The following is a 20,851-nucleotide window of genomic DNA, read 5'->3' on the forward strand; positions in this document are numbered from 1 at the left end:
GGTGAGAGACAAGCTGTCAAATTTACCCAGAACTCTTCTTCAGGTCTGGCTCATGTATGCTCACCTGCCGAACCTATTAATACCAAGGATCCAGAGGAAACTTGGGCAAGATTAGTTTGTTATTATGCTGACTTAATTCAGATAGTTCTGGTAGTTGGAACTGGTGAGCCTGTCAACTTAGCATCTCATTACCAGTGCCTATTTTAACTGATACAGTTTTGCAAAACAGAGGTTAGAACTTATCCAGCATTATTTAGTCAGCAGTCTGGATGCTGTCTAGTTAACTGCCTCCAAAAGAAGCTGTTCTGCTGAAGTTCAGAACATCATGGTCTATAACAGCAAAACTTTCACAAGACAAAAGTATACAGCAAAATGGAAGAGTTGTCATCTGTTTCATTTGGAAGCTGTTTTTCTGCTGTTCTCGACTATTTGCTAGCCCTAAAACATTGGAAATGATCTCTTAGCTTTCTAAAAGAGTACATTCAGCACAGTATCTGCGTATCATCCTCCAATTCAGAGTCGTACCGTATTTTCCTGTCCTACAGTTGCTAGATTACTGAAGGGTCTCATTCATATATATTTTTCCCAGTTTGGGAGCCTCCTCCTTCTTGGAATTTTAACATACTGTTAGCTGGTTTAAAAGAACTCCCTTGTGGGTCTTTAGCATCCTGCTCATTTTACCACCTGTCTGATTTTTAGTAGTCATCATCTCAGAGGGTAGGGAAAATTCAGACCCTTATGGGCTGGTCCATTTTATATGGTATTCAAAAAAGGTGAGGTGACTCTTAATTCTCATTCCAAATTCTTGCCTAAAGTTGTATCAGATTTTCATTTAAATTGATTGATCCATCTCCTGAATTTTCTCTCCCAAGCCCCACTTAAACCTGGGGGAAGCTAAACTACATATCCTGGATGTACTCAGGGCTCTTTCATACTACCTGGACAGAACAGGAACCTTCAGGAGCTCCCCTAGATTATATGTAGCCTTTGCAGATAGGGTTATGGGTCAAGCCATATGCACTAAGATTATTCAAATGGGTATCCAGCTGTATTAGATCCTGTTAGGAGATAGCTATGCTAGATCCAACCTATAAATGTTAAAACCCATCCCATCAGGGCTCAAGCAGCATTTGCAGCTTCTCCTAAGAAGTATCCCTATTTCAAAAATTTGCAAGATGACCACATGGTGCTCAGTCAACACTTTCACCCAAAAGTGTTCCTTATTTGAGGCTTTGAGCTGTGACGTCTGCTTTGGCAGAGCTGTTCTGCAATGCTTGTTTAAATTGGACCCCTACCACCAACCTCCTGATTATGAGGTCATTCCTTGCTAGTCACTAGAAGCTGGGTCCTGTAGACAATCATAGAAGAACCACACTTAATGTAAGATGAGTAATCATTTTTCCTAACCATTACAGACTTTGTGGAAAATAAGGATGGAAAAACACAGAAGAACAGCATGCATTTAATGATTTTTATATGCAACAAATTTTGTGATTTATAAATGTTATGCATACCTAGTTGAAGCTGTATAATGATTTAAACCCCATCTAGATCTTAGATTATTGTAATTGTCAGCTGACCCTGTCACTTGTATCTCTTCCATTATTCCCTCTGAATTTCCTTTTCTCCAGCAACTTCCATCCCTTTCTGTCTCATCTGTTAAAATGATCAACAGTGAAATAAAGACAAAGTAGGTGAGGTAATATTTTTTTATTGGACCATCTTCTGTTGGTGAGAGAGAAAAGCTTTCGAGTTTACAAGAATTGCTCTGTGTAAGCTCGCAAGCTTGTCTGTTTTACCAACAGAACTTGGTCCAATAAAAGATATTACCCCACCCACCTGGTCTCTCTCTAATATCCTGGGACCAGCACAGCTACAACTCTGCATACAGCAGTGAAATAGTTGATTAGTTTAAAGTGCCACGTTCATGCATTAGAGTTAACATTCTAATCTAGTGGGATTAATGCAATGTGTGGAGGAGTTCATATCTCTGAGCCATTGTTTCAGGCTGTCTGCAGACTCGGGAAGATAATAGGGTATTTGTTGCATTTGGTTGATGTCTGGAAGGTTTTTCAGCCAAGTACATCAAGAAGACCACAATGTGGCCTGTGGGCCAGGAGTTTGACACCTCTGCTCTTCAAAACGGGTTCAGAAACACTCATTTTAAACAAAGTCTCCATTGAGAGGCCCAAAGGAAGTTAGAGGTAGATCCTTCAGTTACAGGGTCTACAGGTTTATAGGGTAGGCTGGTAGGAGAAAGAAGGGAGTGTGCATGCGTGCGCATGCTGAGAGTTTTTCTTATTCTGGAATTCATCTTAATAAACAGTGTCTCTTGGACACCTCCCATCATTTCCAGTGGCATGGTCCACCTCCTTAGTCATTTACATCTTTGAATACTCCTGTGGTGACTACAGCTATTAATTAAATGGAAAATTAATATTAGGAAAGTATTTAATATATTTTTAGCTTCTAATGCGAGTTAGCAGTTAGAAACACCAAGGAAAACCAGTGTAGTGAGACCAGTCAGCTCTCTGCTGTCATAAGTAGGCACTTTGTGGACAAATACCAGTTTGAGTATTGATGATTTAAGGCATTTGATAATCTGAGACTACTTCAGCCTCAATATATTTGATTCAGCATGTATGGGCTGGGGTTGGAGAGAGATTTTAAATGTCTGTATGATGTGATCTGGATTTAATTTGTGTGTTAAAATTGTGCACGTGTAAGAAGGTATGGATAAGTGCAATGTATAAATCAAAATAAACAAATACATGCAATTTGCTTATTTGTACCTTTTAAATATTCATAGTGTATACTGTGATTGTTAGAATACTTAAGTATGCTGCAAATGCATGTTGATTAGTATGCATGTGATTTTCTTGTAGTTAACAATTATATTTTTAAAATTTTGAGAGGTTGGCTGGCAAAGTATCAAAAATCCTGAAAATATGCTATGTGTAAATATCTACAGGTTTTTTTTTACAGCCAATTAATGCATGTTATATTACAGCAATGGTAGCACCTATTATTGCAATTTAAAAACACTAAAATAAATTACTTTTGTTTTTGCAGGTTTCTAGTGACTATTTATTGTTGAGTTCATGAGGGACAGAGCAGAAACCAAGATCTGTAAAGTAAGAAAAGGTAAGTTAATAATTTTAAGGCCAGGAGGGACTACTGTGTTTGATAGCTCTGACGTCCTACATAGCACAGGCCATAAGCCTTGCCTGAATTAATTTCTGCTTCAAGTCCAATAGATGTGATGGAACTAGAGTATACCTCTTAGAAAAGCCTCCTATGTTGATTTGAGAATCCACCATAGCCTTTGATAAGTTGTTTCACTGGTTAATGACCCTCACTGTCAAAAATGTGTGCTTTATTTCTAGTCTGAAGTTGTCTAGCTTCAACTTCCGACCATTTGACTTTGTTATACACTTGTCTGCTAGCTGAAGGACTCTGTTATCAAATTTCTGTTCCCCATATAGGTACTTGGAGACTGTGATCAAGTCACCCCTTAACCTTCTCTTTCATAGGCTAAATAGATTGAGCCATTGAGTCTTCCCTATAAGACATGTCTTCCATTCTTGTGGCTCTTTTGTGAACCCTCTCTAATTTTTCAACATCCTCCTTGAACTGTGGACACCAGAACTGGACACAGTATTCTAGCAGTGGTCACATCAGTGCCAAATATAGAGGTAATATAATGTTCCTGTTCCTATTCTATATTTCTATATTAATACATTAAAGGATTGCATTTAGTCTTGTAGCTCCACTTACACACTGGAAGCTCATTTCTATCTAAGTATGCTCAAGAAAGCTAACTGATAGCTTTGAATTAATGCACTAGGACTTTCACTTCTGAAGATCACATTTTTCTCTCTGGTACAAGTGAAAATGAGCTTGTTTCAGTCTAACTATAGTCACAGCTTATATCTCTTACAAGACCACCTCCTAACCTTTGCAGGTACTGATGAAAGACATAGATCTGTGTGTGAGATACCATGATGGTAAACTTTTATAAATTATTTCAACATAAGTTACTAATTATACATTATATATAGAAATATAAAAAAGTACATACACAATAATAATGTCTATGTTGCAAGTTATGCTTTGTGGAGTTTGAGTAAATGGCCTTAGAATTGGTAAAGGAAATTTCCTCCTTTTAACAATATCATTGTCTCTACTCTTCAGATTTTGAGCTACTAGAATGTCAGTATTTTATCCTTATAGTTCCTGTATTCAGTTAATATCTTAAACATGTAACTTGTCATTAACTTATTTCCATTCTTTTGGAGGCTTTAAACTTTCTAATGGTAATGTTCTTGTGTTGTATAATTTTGTTGCAGGGAGCTCCCATTCAGCATGTGCGTCTAGGTGATTGTAATCAAACTTTATCATACAACGTGGTGGGATTTTTTCCTTCATTGGCTTTGGAGAGGGATACTAAAACACCATATCTCAGTACTGAAAATGAGTGAATGTGGGGGAAGAGCATACGAGAAAATTATTGGGTGTGAGAGACTGTGGTATGGAAATGTAGTTTGGCAGGAATGAATGAAGAGGGAGACTGAGAATAGAGGAGTGAATGGAGAAGGGAGGAAAAGGAGAGCCCACTAGTTTACCAGCAGCCTCAGCAACAATTTCTGAGCAGCTTAACTCCCTTTAAATACACAACCTATTATGTAGTGGTAATTGAGGGGTGTTATAGTCAAATTTGAAGTGCTCAAAATACTGTATATTTGCCTTGCACATTTGCATAATTATTTACACATATGCAAAGTGGCTGCAAATTTTTACTATTCTGTCTTGGCAGCACTATATCCTCTTTTACATAGGTATAAATAATTACACAAGGTGCAGCGAGGTATGATATGTGTACCAGGACCAGATGGTATTCACCCAAGAGTTCTGAAGGAACTCAAATGTGAAATTGCAGAACTATTAAATGATAGGTTACATACCATAGTTAAGTCAGCTTCTGTACCAGATGACTAGAGGATGGCTAATGTGATGCCAATTTTTTAAAAAGGCCCAGAGGCAATCCCGGCAATATAGGCCAGTAAGTCTAACTTCAGTACCAGGCAAATTGGTTAAAACAGAATTATCTGACACACACAGGAATACAATTTGTTTGGGAAGAGTCAACATGGTTTTTGTACAGGGAAATCATGCCTCATCAGCCTACTAGAATTCTTTGAGGGGGTCAACAAGCATGTGGACAAGGGTGATCCAGTGGATATTGTGCACTTATATTTTGAGAGAGCCTTTGACAAGGTCCCTCACCAAAGGCTCTTAAGCAAAGTAAGTGGTTCTGGGATAAGAGGAAAGATCCTCTCATGGATCAATAATTGGTTAAAAGATAGGAAACGAAGGGTAGGAATAAATGGTCAGTTTTCAGAATGGAAAGAGGTAAATAGTGGTGTCCCACAGAGGTCTATACTGAGACCAGTACTGTTCAACATATTCATAAATGATCTGGAAAAAGGGGTAAACAGTGAGGTGGCAAAATTTGGAGATGAGACAAAACTACTCAAGATAGTTAAGTCCAAAGCAGACTGCGAAGAGTTACAAAGGGATGTCACAAAACTGGGTGACTGGGCAACAAAATGGCAGATGAAATTCAGTGTTGATAGATGCAAAGTAATGCATATGGGAAAACATAATGCCAACTATACATATAAAATGATGGGGTCTAAATTAGTTGTTACCACTAAAGAAAGAGATCTTGGAGTCATTGTGGATAGGTCTCTGAAAACATCCAATCAATGTGCAGCGGAAGTCAAAAAAGCTAACAGAATATTGGGAATCATTAGGTAAGGGATAGATAATAACACAAAATATCGTATTGCCTTTTTATGAATCCATGATACGCCCACATCTTGAATACTGTATACAGATCTGGTTGCCCCATCTCATAAAAGATATATCGGAATTGAAAAAGGTACAGAAAAGGGCAGGAAAAATGATTAAGGATATTGAAAAGCTTCCATATGAGGAGCGATTAATAAGACTGGAACTTTTTAGCTTGGAAAAGAGATGAGTAAGGGGGATATAATAGAGGTCTATAAAATCATGACTGATGTAGAGAAAGTAAATAAGGAAGTGTTATTTACTCCTCATAACAAAAAACAAGCGCTGACCAAGTGAAATTAATAAGCAGCCGGTTTAAAATGAACAAAAGGAAGTACTTCATAGAAAGCACAGTCAACCTATGGTACTCCTTGCCAGAGGATGTTGTGAAGACTAAGACTATAATGGGATTCAAAAAAGAACTAGGGAAGTTCATGGAGGATAGGTCCATCACTGGCTATTAGGCAGAATAGGCAGGAATTGCTGTTTACCAGGGACTGGGGATGGCTGATGAGATGGATCACTTGATGATTACCTGTTCCGTTCATTCCGTCTGAGGCTCCTGGCATTGGGCACTGTCCGAAGATAGAATGCTGGGCTAGATGGACCATTGGTCTAACCCAGTGTGGCCATTTTTATGAGATAGTGAGCATAATTATACCTATTGTTTACAGATAAAAATTAAACATTTATTAGGCTTTCATTGTAACATTTTGATTATAACTTTAGTAAAATCATTGTCTCCCTTGCTTTTTTGTTTTAGCTTCTATTTCCTTCACTCTTCACCTGCTCCTTTACTCCTTTTCCTTTTCCAGGACATCAAAATTTTCCCTATGTCTTTTTTCAGAATCTGTTTGCCTTTAGTCTAATTTCTCCTCAGTCCTCTTCTCTCTCCCGTCATTTTGTTTCTCTTTGTGGTTCTCCTCCTTCCTAAGTGTATTTTCACGATCACCCTTTGTTCCCTTTAAAATCTCCATGTACGTCAGTCTCTCCCATTTCCTTTCTTCTTCCGTCTCATCCCCACCCTTGTCCCCAATTTCTCTTCCATTTCTACTGTATCTTATGTCTGAATCACTTTATCCTGTCTCTCCACTGACTTCTTACAAGCATTAACCCTCGCTGCCCAAAAACATCTATACACCTAACATTCACAGGGCTCAACCACAACATGCTTGGCAAAGCCCCTCAAGCCCTCTTACGTGCATGCTGCCTTCTTTCCACCTCCCATGACATTCATGAATGAACACAATGTCCCTGGACACAGCCGTATGTGCATTTGCATCCTGATCCAGCTCCCTAGTGCCTCCAACACACTTGGAGGAGAAAGTTCCACAGGGTTGAAGAAGAGTGGATGGGGAAGAAGAGGGGGAAGATAGCTGAGATCTGCCCATAGCTTCCTCTGCTGGGGAGGAATAAGTACTACATTAGATGCTTTTTCCATGGACAGACCAACAGTCAGGAGGGGATTGTAGCCTGGCAAGAAGATGACACAGCTGGCTGGGGACTGAGCTCCTTCCTGTTTTCTCCCCAGCTGCCTTTGCTTTAGGATCAAGGGTTTTGTGTCACTCCTTACACACCAGGTGAGATGGGGTGTTTTATTCTTTGCAGACCTTGCTGCTCCTTAAAGCAACCCTTAGGAATAAAAGAGAAATAGGGAGAAATCAGGGAATGTGTAAGAAATTGATAAAGGACTCGGAGAAGAGAGCACAGCCCAAGCAGCTGGTTGTTTAATAAACTTTTGTGTTAATGGAAATGAAACTGTGGGTCAGGCTGAGCACCCGGGAAGCCCTGCTGCTGCACTGCTTTCATCTCAAAAGCAGCAGTGAAGGCCAGCAGCGGACCTACAACTTAGCTTCAGCTTTCAGTGAAATGGCTTGGATGTGAAAAATGACATTTGAGTTTCACAACCATCTGTATAAATATCTAAAACCTGTACTAAAGGCCAGATTAAATTTTCAGGCAATTTAGACACATTTTCTCTTGGATTGAAATCATGAATGTTGCCTTTCAACCAGAACAAAAATTTTACATTTGTGTTATATATACTTAAATGGAGTCCAAATACTGCCTAGCATCCTTCTCTGTAGTGATATGAAAATCTTAAATGTGGACCTTTGCAAGCTGTATAGAAAGACAGACACAATATTGCATCAGTAATGTGGCTGTCTACCTTACTTGGTTAGAAATTTTTCAGTGAGCGGTTTAGTCTGCTATAGTGGGTGTTTCATAATTGCAGCTCAGTATGGTATGTAAGATTCTTCAAGTGCTGGTCCCTATGTGGATTCCAAACATAGGTGCACATGTGCACCATGTGCAAGAGCCAGAACTGTTGGTAGCAGTGTTCGTCGACCCATGTGCGCGCGGTGCGTTGGCCATGTGGTGTGTCTGAGGTCTCATGAGACTACGTGTGTTGATGCCCCTCCAGTTCCCTCTTACTGCCACATGGCCAGAGTCGGAACCCTCTTCCTTTCTCCATATTGATAGCTTTTTGTCTTCTTGTATATAGTTTTTTTTACAACCATTAAACTTAATTTTTAGTAGTTAGAAGTTAAGTTCAGAATTTAATAGTAGTTGTGTTTTTACTCTGTGTGGGGCGCCCGCTTAGAAAGGCTATGCCCCAGCAAGCCGGCTTTAAAAGCTGTGCGTCGTATCCGTGCTCCTTCACCAGGAGCGACGAACAACAGCATTGTTTCTATTGTTTGGGTCAAGCACATGTCATCACTGACTGCTCTGTTTGTTGCTCCTTCCCACTGTGGATTTGAGGTTCGAGAGCTCCGATGTCGAAAATACTTCATGGAGGAAGCAATGCACCCATGTGTGCACTCAGCCGGCACGCCGGCTGATCCACCAGAGCGTCTGGCCTCACCACCAGTTAGTGCTTCACCAACTCCGTCCAGAGCGGCATCCTCTGTTCTGGCACCACTGTCAAAGCAGCACTGTGTGCATAAGAAGCACATGCATCGGCACAAGGGTGGCTTTCCAAAAGAGATTGCCTCGAAACATAGTGTTGCCTCCCTGAGCTTTGATAGTCAGGTGAGAAATCGCATGACGACTAGTCTGCTTCTTCCCCCAAGTCTCGGTCGCAGCACAAGTCGAAACACTGTCGAGAGCAACCGGTGTTACCCTCAACTGTTGCGGAACTACCACCTCCAGTACTGGCTCCATCCACACCATTGGGAATCCCACAACTGATGCCACGCACACTTGTCTGTTTGTCTTCGCTGACATTTATGGATGAACTTCTACAGTGTGCTGGTTCCCCACTGTGTCCCAGACCACCAGCAACCATATGCCCTCCATCACTGGCAGATGAGCTGCTTCTACTTAAGTTACTGCCCTGACGTGCTTCTCTTTGCACTGTCAGAACAGCAAGGAAGCATGTCCTTGCAGAGCTGCTCTGCATCAGCCCCTACTGTTCCAACAGCACCACTATTTCCAGCCCAACCTACCCATCTCAGAGCTGCCCTCTGAACAGGAGCCCACCTTTTCACCAGTGCACTCCTACAGCCCCTAGCAATGACGCCTGCCCTATGCATCAGCGTAGGCACCCATCTCTGATGCATGGTTCTGGTACCATCGTGGGCCATTGGCTCCAGCTGATCCATCTGCTTGGCCTTACTGGCACCATTGGGTTCTGTACCATGGCCACAGGGCACCGCTGCCCTTTACCAGTCTATACAGCTCCTCCCTCAGTTTACAAGGAGCCCCAAGATTCTGCACTGTTGGCGCCACCAGCACTGTTGGAAATAATGGAAACACCAATCCCCATGGGAAAGTCTTCCTCCCCAGAAAAGGCACTCATCCCGCCCTCCCTTTCTCCCTTAGACATCCATGGTCAATACAAGGACCTGCTCTGACACATGGTAAGGGGCCATAATCTACTGGTGGAACATATACAGGACTCCCAGGACGAGTTCCTGTATATCCTGCAGCCAGCAGGTCCCTCGCCCACTGCTCTCCCCATATATAGTTCTCTCCTTCAACCAACTTTGCAGCCCTTACTTCCCTCATTGTGCAACTCTACTGCCGCCCCTGCACACGTCTTCGACAGTTCCTCTCCCTGCTAGGCCATATGATGGCCTGCACCTTTGTCACTCCACATGCATGATTGCACGTGATGCCTTAAACTGTGGCTGTGTACTATCTAAAGCCCACAAGTGGGCCACCTCCACAAATGAGTATTTCCTCCCACCTGCGGCGGCCCCCCCCCGGTTTTAACTTCCCTCACTTGGTGGTGTGACATGGCCAAGGTCATGGCGGCACCCCCTTGAACTCCCCCACGCCTACCACCACCATCACAATGGATGCTTTGCTGGTAGGATGGGGCACTCATCAGGAGGGCCACGCTGCTCAAAAACTAGAGAGGCCAGGATGCAACATCAACATCATGGAATTAGGTGCAGGCTGCCTCAGTTGTGGAGCGTTCCTACCCTTTCTTCGATCCCATCATGTGCAACTCCTCTCGGACAACGTCAACTGCTGTCTATATAAAAAACAGGGCAGAGCCTGGAATCCAACACTTTGCGGAGAAGCCATTCATCTGTGGAACTGGTGCCTCAGGCACAACATAACATTCCACACGTTCTATCTTCCAGGCACTGATGACATCCTTGAGTCGCTCCATCCACAACAATCACGAATGGGGGCTCCACGATCCCACTCTCCAATCCATTTTTCACCAGTGGGGCACACCGCACTGGGACCTCTTTGTGACTCCTGCCAATCGCAAGCTCCCCCTCTTTTTTTCCAGGGGTGCTTTCTGACAAGGCGCTCATGGGGATATGCTTCTCCTCCCTTGGTCACCCAACCTCCAGAATGCCTTCCTGTCCCTACCACTACTTCCACAAATCATCCACAAAGTATGATGAGACCGTGCAGTCCTCATCCTCATCTCTCTTTTCTGGCCTTGCCAGTATTGGTTCACCAACCTCCTTCATCTCTTGATTTACCTGCCAATTCGCATTCCCCCTCTCCCAGATCTCCTCACGCAGCAATGTGGCCAACTCTGGCACCCCAAATCAGAACCACTTCACCTCATGGCCTGATATTTGGAGGGGCTCATGGGTAAACGTGTTCAATACCAGTATGCAACGTCCTTTCGCATAGCAGGCACCTATCTACTAGAGCATGTTACCAGGCGAAGTGGAAAAGTTCATGATGTGGGTGGCCAGTCATCTTCACCCCTAAACCTAGTCTCTATCCCCACTATCTTGACTACTTTCTCCACCTTCAACAGTCGGGTCTTGCCCACTCCTCCATCTGGGTCCATCGACCTATAATGTACATTTGATTTCCAGATCTCGCCGAAGCTTTTTGCTGCCCTTGCAGAACGTTGGAAGGGCTGCACCCTTTCCTCTCATCATCTCTCCAAGTGGATCTCTCACTGCTTCGAGGAGTGTTGCTCCCTTTCCCAAGTCTCTCTGCCATCTGGCATCACTGCTCAGATGGGTGCAAACAATCATGTTTTTCCTCCTCACAGACATTTCATGGCAGGATATCTGTCCACACTTTCACTGCTCACAACACAATAGCCCCGTTGGTGGTGGCAGATGCGGCGGGTGGCTGCGCAGTCCTTCAGACTCTCACTTCTGACGAGCCCTCACTCCCGCCTTCACCCTAATTTATTGCTTGTTTTGCTACCCATGTTTGGAATCCACATAGGGACAAGCACTTGAAGAAGAAATGGAGATTACTTACTGTAACTGGAGGTTGTTGGAGATGAATGGTCCTTATCTGGATTCCAGTCCCACCCTTCTTCCCCTCTGCTATGGGCTCTTTGCCTGTTTGCAAGAGGGACCTGGAGGGACATCGACCCACATGGCTTCATAAGATCTTGGACACACCACGTGGCCAACATACCCACGTGCATGAAGGTCGATGAACAGTGCTACGAACAGTTTCGGCACATGTGTGCACCCATGTTTGGAATCCAGATAGGGACCACACATCTCGAAGAACCTCTAGTTACAGTAAGTAAACTTCATTTTTCTTGGATTTGGAGACTCTACCATGACCAAGGCTCAAAAAAATCTCCCTCACACCTATCTTCACAGCTATAGTGTTGCCATGCTCTCATAGCTGCACCTTTTTCATTTATTTTGTGGTATTTTCACTCTCCTCTACTTTCCTGTTAAACCACTTTCTACTCTCCTCACACTATAAACCATTTCAGTCCCCAATCAGCACTTTCATACCATCACTCCTTCCTGTCCTCAGATCAGTTAATGATGATGACCTATGCTGCCTAGGATCAACTCCGGAGCTGCCAATCTACCTACTGATGGGACAATGTCTCACTTGTTTAATATTTAGCCTTTTTCTAAAGCTGTTTTAAATAATAAACCTTCATAACTTCAATATAATAACTTAAAACCTTTGGCTATTGATTAAAAATTAACTTAAATTCTCCCATAGACAAATTGTTTGCCTCAGAGTTGATCATAGGAACCTCTGAGGTTCCCATAATAAAGCTTATGCTCTAGTATCTGAATGGGAAGTTGCACGGGGTATATACATTTTTGCTGAAATATTCTCTAATATGGCAGGAATTTTCAGATGGCACTTCTGGACATAACTTTACAAGTTTTTTTTCGTAGTTTGCAAGCAATGCATGATAGTTTTTTTTAATGTTTCTTTTTTGTGGGGAATGTTGATTGTGGATGCTTAGTGATCAGTGTGAATACCTGTGAGACATGGTACCCCAATTTGCAGATCAATAAGGTTTAGTGTGCAAGGTTTTCTATAGATATACTAGTTGAATACAAAGCCTACAATTAACTGCAATATATCGTACTCACTAAGTCTGGAGAGCTAAGCAGTCACTCAGAAGGTTGTATACAGGAATGGCTTTCTTCATGGGCCCTACCAGGGAGTCAGTGGCCTCTGGTCCGGCTGGCAACACCTCCCACGGAGTCAGGTGTTGATGGAGTGCGTCCCTTTGTCTAAGTAGTGACTTCTTATACCATTCCATAAACAACTTTCACCTAATTACCTCTTTACTCATCATATATGCTAATTACCTACATTGGGTTTTCACCCTTGACTAAATTCCATTCTCACCATGATAATTGGGGTTGTCAAAAGAACATCTGGTGATAGGAGGTGGGGTGTAAAAATATGTCCCTTGGCAATGAAAAAGTGTACCCCCAGATATTCAAGGATAACGTGTTCCTATCACTGTTATCTATGTGCAGCTGCAAGCATACATATTGTGTATTTTGTCTTATGTGCCATAGTATGCAGAAACTGAGACATCTGCAAGGTTACTTAGTAGTCATATAGTACTCAGTAGTCATATTCATCTCTGCCAACCGGAAGATGTCATGCTACAGGGGTCAGAATAGCCAAGCAAGCAACTGAAGCTATGCTAGGCCTTTAGGCCAGTGGTCAGGCAACTCAGATTGTACTGGGCCTCCAACAGGGAGCTGTGGCAAGCAGTTAGCGAGCTAGCTCTCTGCCTTTTAATCTGTTTAATTCTGGAGGCAGAGTTGCTCTCTGGGAACCAGACATGGGGGTTCTGGCTGAGATTCCTGAAAGAAAGGATTGCCTATGTGTTGTTTGACCATCTTTATTCAAGGACTATAAATAAAAGGAATGCAAGTAAAACAAGTTATACTAAGAAGATTCCCAGATGCTATGTCTTCCTCCAGTGGGAAATCAACCTGCAAGGCCATAAAATCAAATACCCATGGCAGAGGGATGACTATATATTTCAGTATACAGCCTCACTTTTGGCTTATGGAAAGTTTTAAAATACTCTTTCCCTCTTTTAACCTACCTGATTTGTGTCTCATTGGCCTGTGCAGTAATACTACTTTCTCTTTCCCTGTTATTCTGCCTCATAAAATATTTGCTTGCTAGTTGAGGATGCAGTTTGGTGACTTGTGCTGTTTTTTAATTGAGCATATCAAAACTTTTCAGCAATGAAAGCAATTTTTGTATCTTCTGTGGACTCTTCCATTTTCTCCTCCCATAAAACAGCTGAATTCTGGAAGGAAATGAAGAATATTGACATTTTTATATTCATTTAAACAAAACAAAATGATTAACATGTTCGAGTAATTTATGGGTTACTCTGGTTTCCACTTTGTGAAATAGTATAAACAAAAGTAGGGATTGTATTAAAGCATGAAAGACACCGGGATATTGTCTTGTATCCTTTTGTACACAACATAGCATTTGAGGAATATACAGAATGGCAGACATTGGAGGAGCTTTGTTCTTCATTTGAGCAATTGATAATAAACTCATTGTATTTTTTATTTTGTTGTGCATAAAATTAAGAGATTCTCTTGAAGCATTTTAAGTAATTCTGACAGATGGGGATTGTATTATTGATCATGATAGCAAACATCATGCTAGCATGGATGTTTCACAGTGCTGAATTAAACTGTTGTTACAAATTTCGTTTTGAAATCTGTGGAAGCTTTACTCATACATTTCATTTTCATTGATACTTTCAGTCAATGTTTTTCATTATCAATGAAGAATCTTTTTGCAGGAAATGGATGTTTCTGAAAATTGAGATGTATATTTTATGTTCTTTAAAAGAATTGGCAATGTAGTGCTTGTAGACAGGAGTCTTATTAACTCTAGTTAGGATATGACATACTATAGAGTTGGCAGTTGTGCAAATCCTCATTTTTCCCAATAGTGCTGTGCCACACATCTTGAAGAACCACCTGTTACCAATAAGTAACCTCCATTTGTGCTGGATTTTGAGGCCCTCTACCATGACTAAGGTTCAAAAAGATCTCCCTCACATCTTACCTGCACAGTTGAAAATACCTGTTGCCATGCTCCCAAAGCTGCACCTTTTAAAAATTTCTTTTGTTGTATTTTCACTCTTCTCTGCTTTCCACATTAAATCACTTTCTGCCCTCTTCTTGTATTTGTATACCCCAGACTTTGATATACTGTGAATATTAGCACATCTTTCATGTCTGCCAGCTAAACTTAAAGATGCCTTCCATTATTGTAACATCACCTGTCATGAATTTGTACACGTATGAATGAATGTAGAATGCATGAGTTTTATTGGTCCTTTACAATATCATCTTGGATGGCCTCAATTGAGATTTGGTATCTTCCCCATCTTCCATGTGGAAGGGTGGGGGCAGAGGCAGTTTCCAATTAGCTGGTGGAAGAGGGATAAACTGAGGAACATATTACGGGGAAAATGTGGGCAGCCAAGGTTTGATGGTGCTTCGGACTTGGGGCATGTACCACAAATAAAAATACATTTTATAAGGGAAGTAATTTTTTGAAGAATAAATGCACAGGATTTTTTTCATAATAAAGAAAAGATTCTTGCCCTGAAGAGTGTAATCTGACTTGAACAAATATAATGCGTCGTACAAAGTTTAAATGCAAGTAGGCATGTGGTTATCTATCTGTATGGAAATCAACACTGAAGGCTTGTTAAAGTAAATTTTGAGGAGAAGGGCGATGATTTGGTTCACAGAGATGGGGATGCTGGCCAAAGGACAGAAGGCAAACCGAAAGCAGGTGCAAAGCTGAGAGTGGTCGGAGACAAAAGGAGAGGGAGGAAGGAAAGAAAGAAGTGCAAGCAGAAAGCTGAGGTATAAAAAATGCAGAGCTGCTAGGAGGGGTGGCATTGTACAGAACTTCTTTAAGCTGTTTCTTTCACCAAGAAAAAAGTATTGAACAACAGTGCTCTTCTAAGAGTGTCCCTATGAGTGCTGCACTTCAGGTGATGGTGTGTTCCTGCGCCTTTGATTGGAGAATTTCAGAAGCAGTGATAGTCTGGGTCGCACATGCCTCTCCCCGTCTCACGCCATTGTTGGCGCCTATATAGCACCGAGCTACCAGACCCCCTCCCCAGTTCCTTCTTAACAATCCTTGGCCTGAGATGGAGCTCTCAGCAGTGTTAAGTCTGATAGGTATACTTAGTGTTTAAAATAGTTTAAAGTAGTCTTTAGTACCCTACTTAGGTTCACTTATCCCTTTCTCCCCGTTTATTTTAAAAAATATATATATATTTTTCCTTTTCCCTTTTTATTCCAAGTTTGAATACCCCTTAGCGTAATGTGGCTACGCCTTCGCTGACAGCAGCAAATTCGCTGCCGTCAGATCGATTTCTCTGGATCGACTGAGCGGTCAGTGAAGACCCGCTCAGTCGATCCAAAAATTGACGTATTAAGACCCACCTTCTCAAGTGTCGTAGTGCAGTGAAGATGGTGCACAGAAGAGAAGCAGAGAAGTCGACGGGAGTTGCACAAGTTTTTTGCGTAGCTTGTGTAACTCCCGTTGTCTGCCGCTGAATCTTGGAGGTAAGTGTAGACAAGCCCCTAGTGTTCACAGTTAGGGTTGAACCGCTATATTCAAGCCATGCCATGGGGTTCACTGGGCTTCAAGTACTGCCTTTTCTGCTTGGAAGTGATGCTGGTCTCGGATGCTCAAAAGTAATATAAAAAGTAATATAAATTATAGAAATATCAAGGTTACTGTGAAATCTTCAGTTCTTCTCAAACTGTACTGGTTAATTAAAAGTAAGACATTTTGTTTTAGTTTTACAAAAAGAGCTACAAAACTTGAAGCTGAAGTTGAAAATGAATGTTCTTTTCCTTTTTTCCTTTTTTTATTTGTAGCGATATAATATATATCCAATAAGAAAAGGAAATACCTCATATAAATTTCCCCTTGTGACTTGCTATAAACAGATCTTAGAAAAATGATTATCTAAATAAGCATAATATATGAGCTCTTGCTTTCATTTGTTTGTCACACTATCTTACAATATGCTTTTAAACACGTCCTGGATTTGGTCAGGATATGCTCTTTAGCTTTTGGAAGTGCCATTTTCAGACTGACTTTAAGACTAGAAAAATGGCCTTTCTATAAGATTCCTTCAATCTGTGCATTTTCTTAATTTCATATTAGACAAATCAGGATAATTTTAACCTTTAAAAAAATTAAAATAAATTTTAAAACTTTATTTTTTGCTAACTTTTTTGTTCACTTCCCCACAAGTTTTTCTACAAGCCTGCTGAGAATGTGGAGAGCCTCATGACATGAGATGACTATACTAGCTAAAGGAGAGGAGACTCTGTGAAGAACATTCAAACATGACTCTAAAACTGGCTAGCGATGTAATGCTCTCCTTTCCCCTATGAGCCCTCTTCCTGCAGGCTTTGTAAGCCTGTGTGGGATCCAGGAATGAAGTGGGCTATCCTAGCTGGCAGTGCATTTTACTGCTAAAAATTCACCAAGTTAACTCATTCTCAAATGGGACACTCCTGTCATCATGTAATAGATTTCAAACATGGAAGGAGTCCTTTTTATTTTTAACTGAATTTTTATTTTAAAACTGCTTTAAAGAGCCCAACTAGGCAATACTCACTCAGGCAAAACTCTTGGTAAGTCCATCATGGGAGTTTTGTCTTTTATAAGAACAGTAAAAATGTACACACACAAAGCAATAGCTGCTTAGTGTTGAAATAAAAGCCCAATCACTAGAGTGGCCTGAAGGTGCAGTTTGTCAATTTTTTTCACTGTTAATACAGTTTAAACTTCAACTTCCTGCAGCATGCATGGGTATGTCCTGTAAATGCATAGTATGCTATGGGCCTGGGAGTTGTCTTGCTGATGAGCTCTACTGGTGATAACTAACCACTTACAGCAGACATTGAGCAAGTACTATTAAAGAGGCCATAGAACAGTCTCACTGGTTTAAAGCTAAAAGCATTGTGATTGGATATTGCCCAAAAATATGTAATGTCTGTTTTCCTAAATATTTAAACAGCTGCTTGACAAATATTTCTTTCATGAATTATTGAAACAGCAAGTGTGTAACATCTTTGACTAATTCTGCCATTCTGGTAATTAACACAAATAGGTAACATAAAATATTCAGTAGCAAAACAAAACTAGTCCAACAAAGAATGAGATTATGGATTTTTTTAAATCTGTGCAGTCTCGTAAAATAAATTGCAGCAGTAAAATAAAAAAGTCGCTTTTCCCCCTGCATGTTAATGTATTTAAACAGATGGAATATTCTATAAATGTGCTAAATGCCTCTGCTAAATCAGACCCCCTCTGTATGTATGTCTTCTAATAATTTTTACTTAAAAATGAACTTGTGCTGTGGTCATAAGTGTTTAATCTGACAGGGCTTGGGAAGTATTTTAAGTGCAAAACAAGCAGGAAAAGGTTTTAAATGGCCAAGGGATTGAATCTGAAGCTTGTCATCCACCACATTTTTAGTCTGGTAGAGCATTTGTTTCCAAAAGAAAACTCTATATATTTGCTTAAAATTGTGCAAGATAGAAAACAGTAGGATTATTTTACTGACATTAGAAAAATACATGCTAAACTGTAAAGGGGAGGGTGTTCTTTTGTCCTTCATTGGAGTTAATTATTAGTGTATGTAGCTATTAAAATAATAAATGCTGGTACTTTAAAATTTAGCTGCAGTTATTCTGTTCACCTGAAAAATCATACTCAGATAGGAAACACTGAGCTACTAAAATAAAAACTTATATAATCAGAGTAGTGAGCTTAAATCATAGAAGTTACCAATGCAAAAGACCTATAAGGTAGCCACGTAGTCCTCCAGCTTACTTGAGTTGGGACCCCAATGTCTTCAAAGCTAAGTGAATACAGGAATTTGTCCCAGGGGAAATTCCAGTATTTCAATATTTGTTTTTGTCCTAATTTGCCACTTTGAGGAATGAAATGTGCCAAAACATTTCAATACAGAAATGCTGAAGTGTTGCATTTTAAATATTTTTGATCAAAACAAAAAGTTTTGACATTCTAAATTGAGTTAGTTTGACATTAAACCACACCTGCCTGTGGTGCCTCATGGCAGATATGGGTCGAATGCCTCATATTCTCATTCCTCCCTATGGGCCAAGCTCCCTGGCTGGACTACATCTCCTATGATGTACCCCATGACTCAGCAGAGAACATGTTATGCAGTGGGAGATATAGTCCGGTTAAGGAGCCAGCCCCATATGAGAGAATGGGGACATGAAGCACTTAAACTTCAACTCTGCATCATAGGCAGAGGCAGTTTAATTTCAGTTCAGTTGAACAAACCAAAGTATTTCAAACCAGGTTGAACCTATTTCATTTTGATTGTCCTGACTGAATTGATTTTTCTTTTTTGCAAAAATCAAAATTTTCCCATGAAAAATTTAGACTTTGCAGAAACAGCAGTTTCTGTCAAGAAATCATTTTGATTATGCATTTTCTATCAACTCATATTATGCATTCCATTTCTTGAAATCCTATCCAACCCATAGTGTGTGCTCATTGATACTCTTGCTTTTACACTACAGTAGAGTACTTTTGGTAGCCAGTCAATAAGAATATTGAGATTTGCACAACATATGGTTTTAACAATGTATTGCACGTACTTTTTATTTTGATTATGACTTACTTAATTTTGGCAAGAGAATTTTGTCAAACTTCTGGTTATGGGAGCTATTAAGAAAAAGGGCTTGAACACAGGAATATGCTGTACTGGCTCAGAATAGTGGTCCATCTAATTCACTGGCCTGTCTTTGAGAGTGGCCATTACAAGCTGTTTCATGGTGCAAAAATCATGTTGTAAACTCTGGCGTGATCAGTTATGGATCCCCTGTGGGGAAGTTTCTTTGACCTCTGCTGCAGTAGTGGTTGACTTTGTCTTAATAAAAGGAAGGTTTATATTGCTTCCAACCACTTTCAAAATAATTAAAAACATATACAATGTGACTTGGGATCTTCCCATTATCTGTATAAATGTTAGGTCTTTTTTGAATCCTGTTCAACTCCTCGGTCTAGCTGTTATTTTCTGGCACTGAATTCCCGTGGCTAATTGTGTTGTATAAATATTTCCTTCTATCAGTTTTAAATTTGTGGCCATTTAGTTTAATTGACTGTCCCTGTCTTGTGTGGTGAGGAGGGCTCAATAATGCATTAGAACAGCGGTTCTCAACCTTTTTCCCCGAGTACCACTCGGGCCAGGTACAGTCAGGTCAAGTACCACTTGACCTGACTGTACCCGACCCGAGTACCACTCGGGGGAAAAAAAGGGAGGGGACGTGCGGCAGCGGCGTTTCGCGGCGGCGGGGAGAGACATGGGAGAAACAATACCCGCCGCTGAAACCCTTCCGCTGTTTGCCCATTTTCGGCAGCAAAGTTTCGCAAGGGCGGGCGGGAGGGCACTTTCGGCGGCGCGGTGCGGCTCGTGTACCACCCAGCCTTCTCGTAAGTACCACCGGTGGTGAGAACCGCTGCATTAGAAGATAGATTGCAATTTAGTAGTTGCCTTTAACTTATTTAAAAAATGATTTTACTCGTAGAAATACAAAACAGCTGTTGTGCATGGAATTGTAAATTAATGGAATTGTTTCTCAAATCTTGTTAGTGCAATAGGTATTAATTCTCTAAGATTTTTGTGTTTTGTATGTCATTTAATTTAAACAGTTACCCCTTAAAACCAATCAGGGTCCTTGGTTCAATTCAAAGTTCTGGTTTATCATTAAGATCCTTTTGTATCCAGGCTGTTACAGATAGCCTCTTCATAGAAACCTTTAGTTTTTCCAAGATGATCAAGTTGTTTCTGGCCTTTCTACTGTCCCAGCAAGTCTTTCACTTCTGATCAGTATTTCTGCAAATTAGACTTCTGGGCGTTCTCAGGCAATTTCTTATTTAAAAATAAAACTGAAAAAACAGAATTCCATCATGAGGAACCATATTGATCCCCAATCTGGGGGGTCATCAGGGTTTGGATCTTTAGCTCCACAGCACAGACTTTTACCTCTTGAAGTATCTGAATAAGTGATAGCAATTGTAGTCTGTTATCTGTGTGAACCAACCACTAAAGAGGGATGTCTCTTACTCTCACCCTCAGTGAGTTTCATAGATATTTGCTTACATTGGAGGAATGTAGAGGTCTGGACTTCGGGGCTCAATGACAGAGGGGGAGAGAGAGAGAGAGAGAGAGAGAGAGAGTGTGTGTGTGTGTTCTAGTTTACAGACCCCAGCC

The 20,851-nt window shown here is 40.9% G+C and overlaps 1 protein-coding gene across 12 annotated transcripts in view; it reads left to right on the top strand.

Moving 5' to 3' along the window:
• SIPA1L1 (signal induced proliferation associated 1 like 1) overlaps window positions 1-20,851 on the top strand; it is a 394,920-nt gene that overhangs the window by 136,909 nt on the left and 237,160 nt on the right. For all 12 annotated transcript variants that reach the window (XM_067557845.1, XM_067557840.1, XM_067557837.1 and 9 more), the window contains one exon: window positions 3,073-3,144. The gene's annotated coding sequence lies outside the window, so the exon portion shown is untranslated. The remainder of the gene's footprint in view (window positions 1-3,072; window positions 3,145-20,851) is intronic.

Source organism: Emydura macquarii, unplaced genomic scaffold, assembly GCF_026122565.2.
Source record: "Emydura macquarii macquarii isolate MOO-44397 ecotype Brisbane River unplaced genomic scaffold, CSIRO-AGI_Emac_v2 contig_1876, whole genome shotgun sequence".
Taxonomy (NCBI): domain Eukaryota; kingdom Metazoa; phylum Chordata; order Testudines; family Chelidae; genus Emydura; species Emydura macquarii.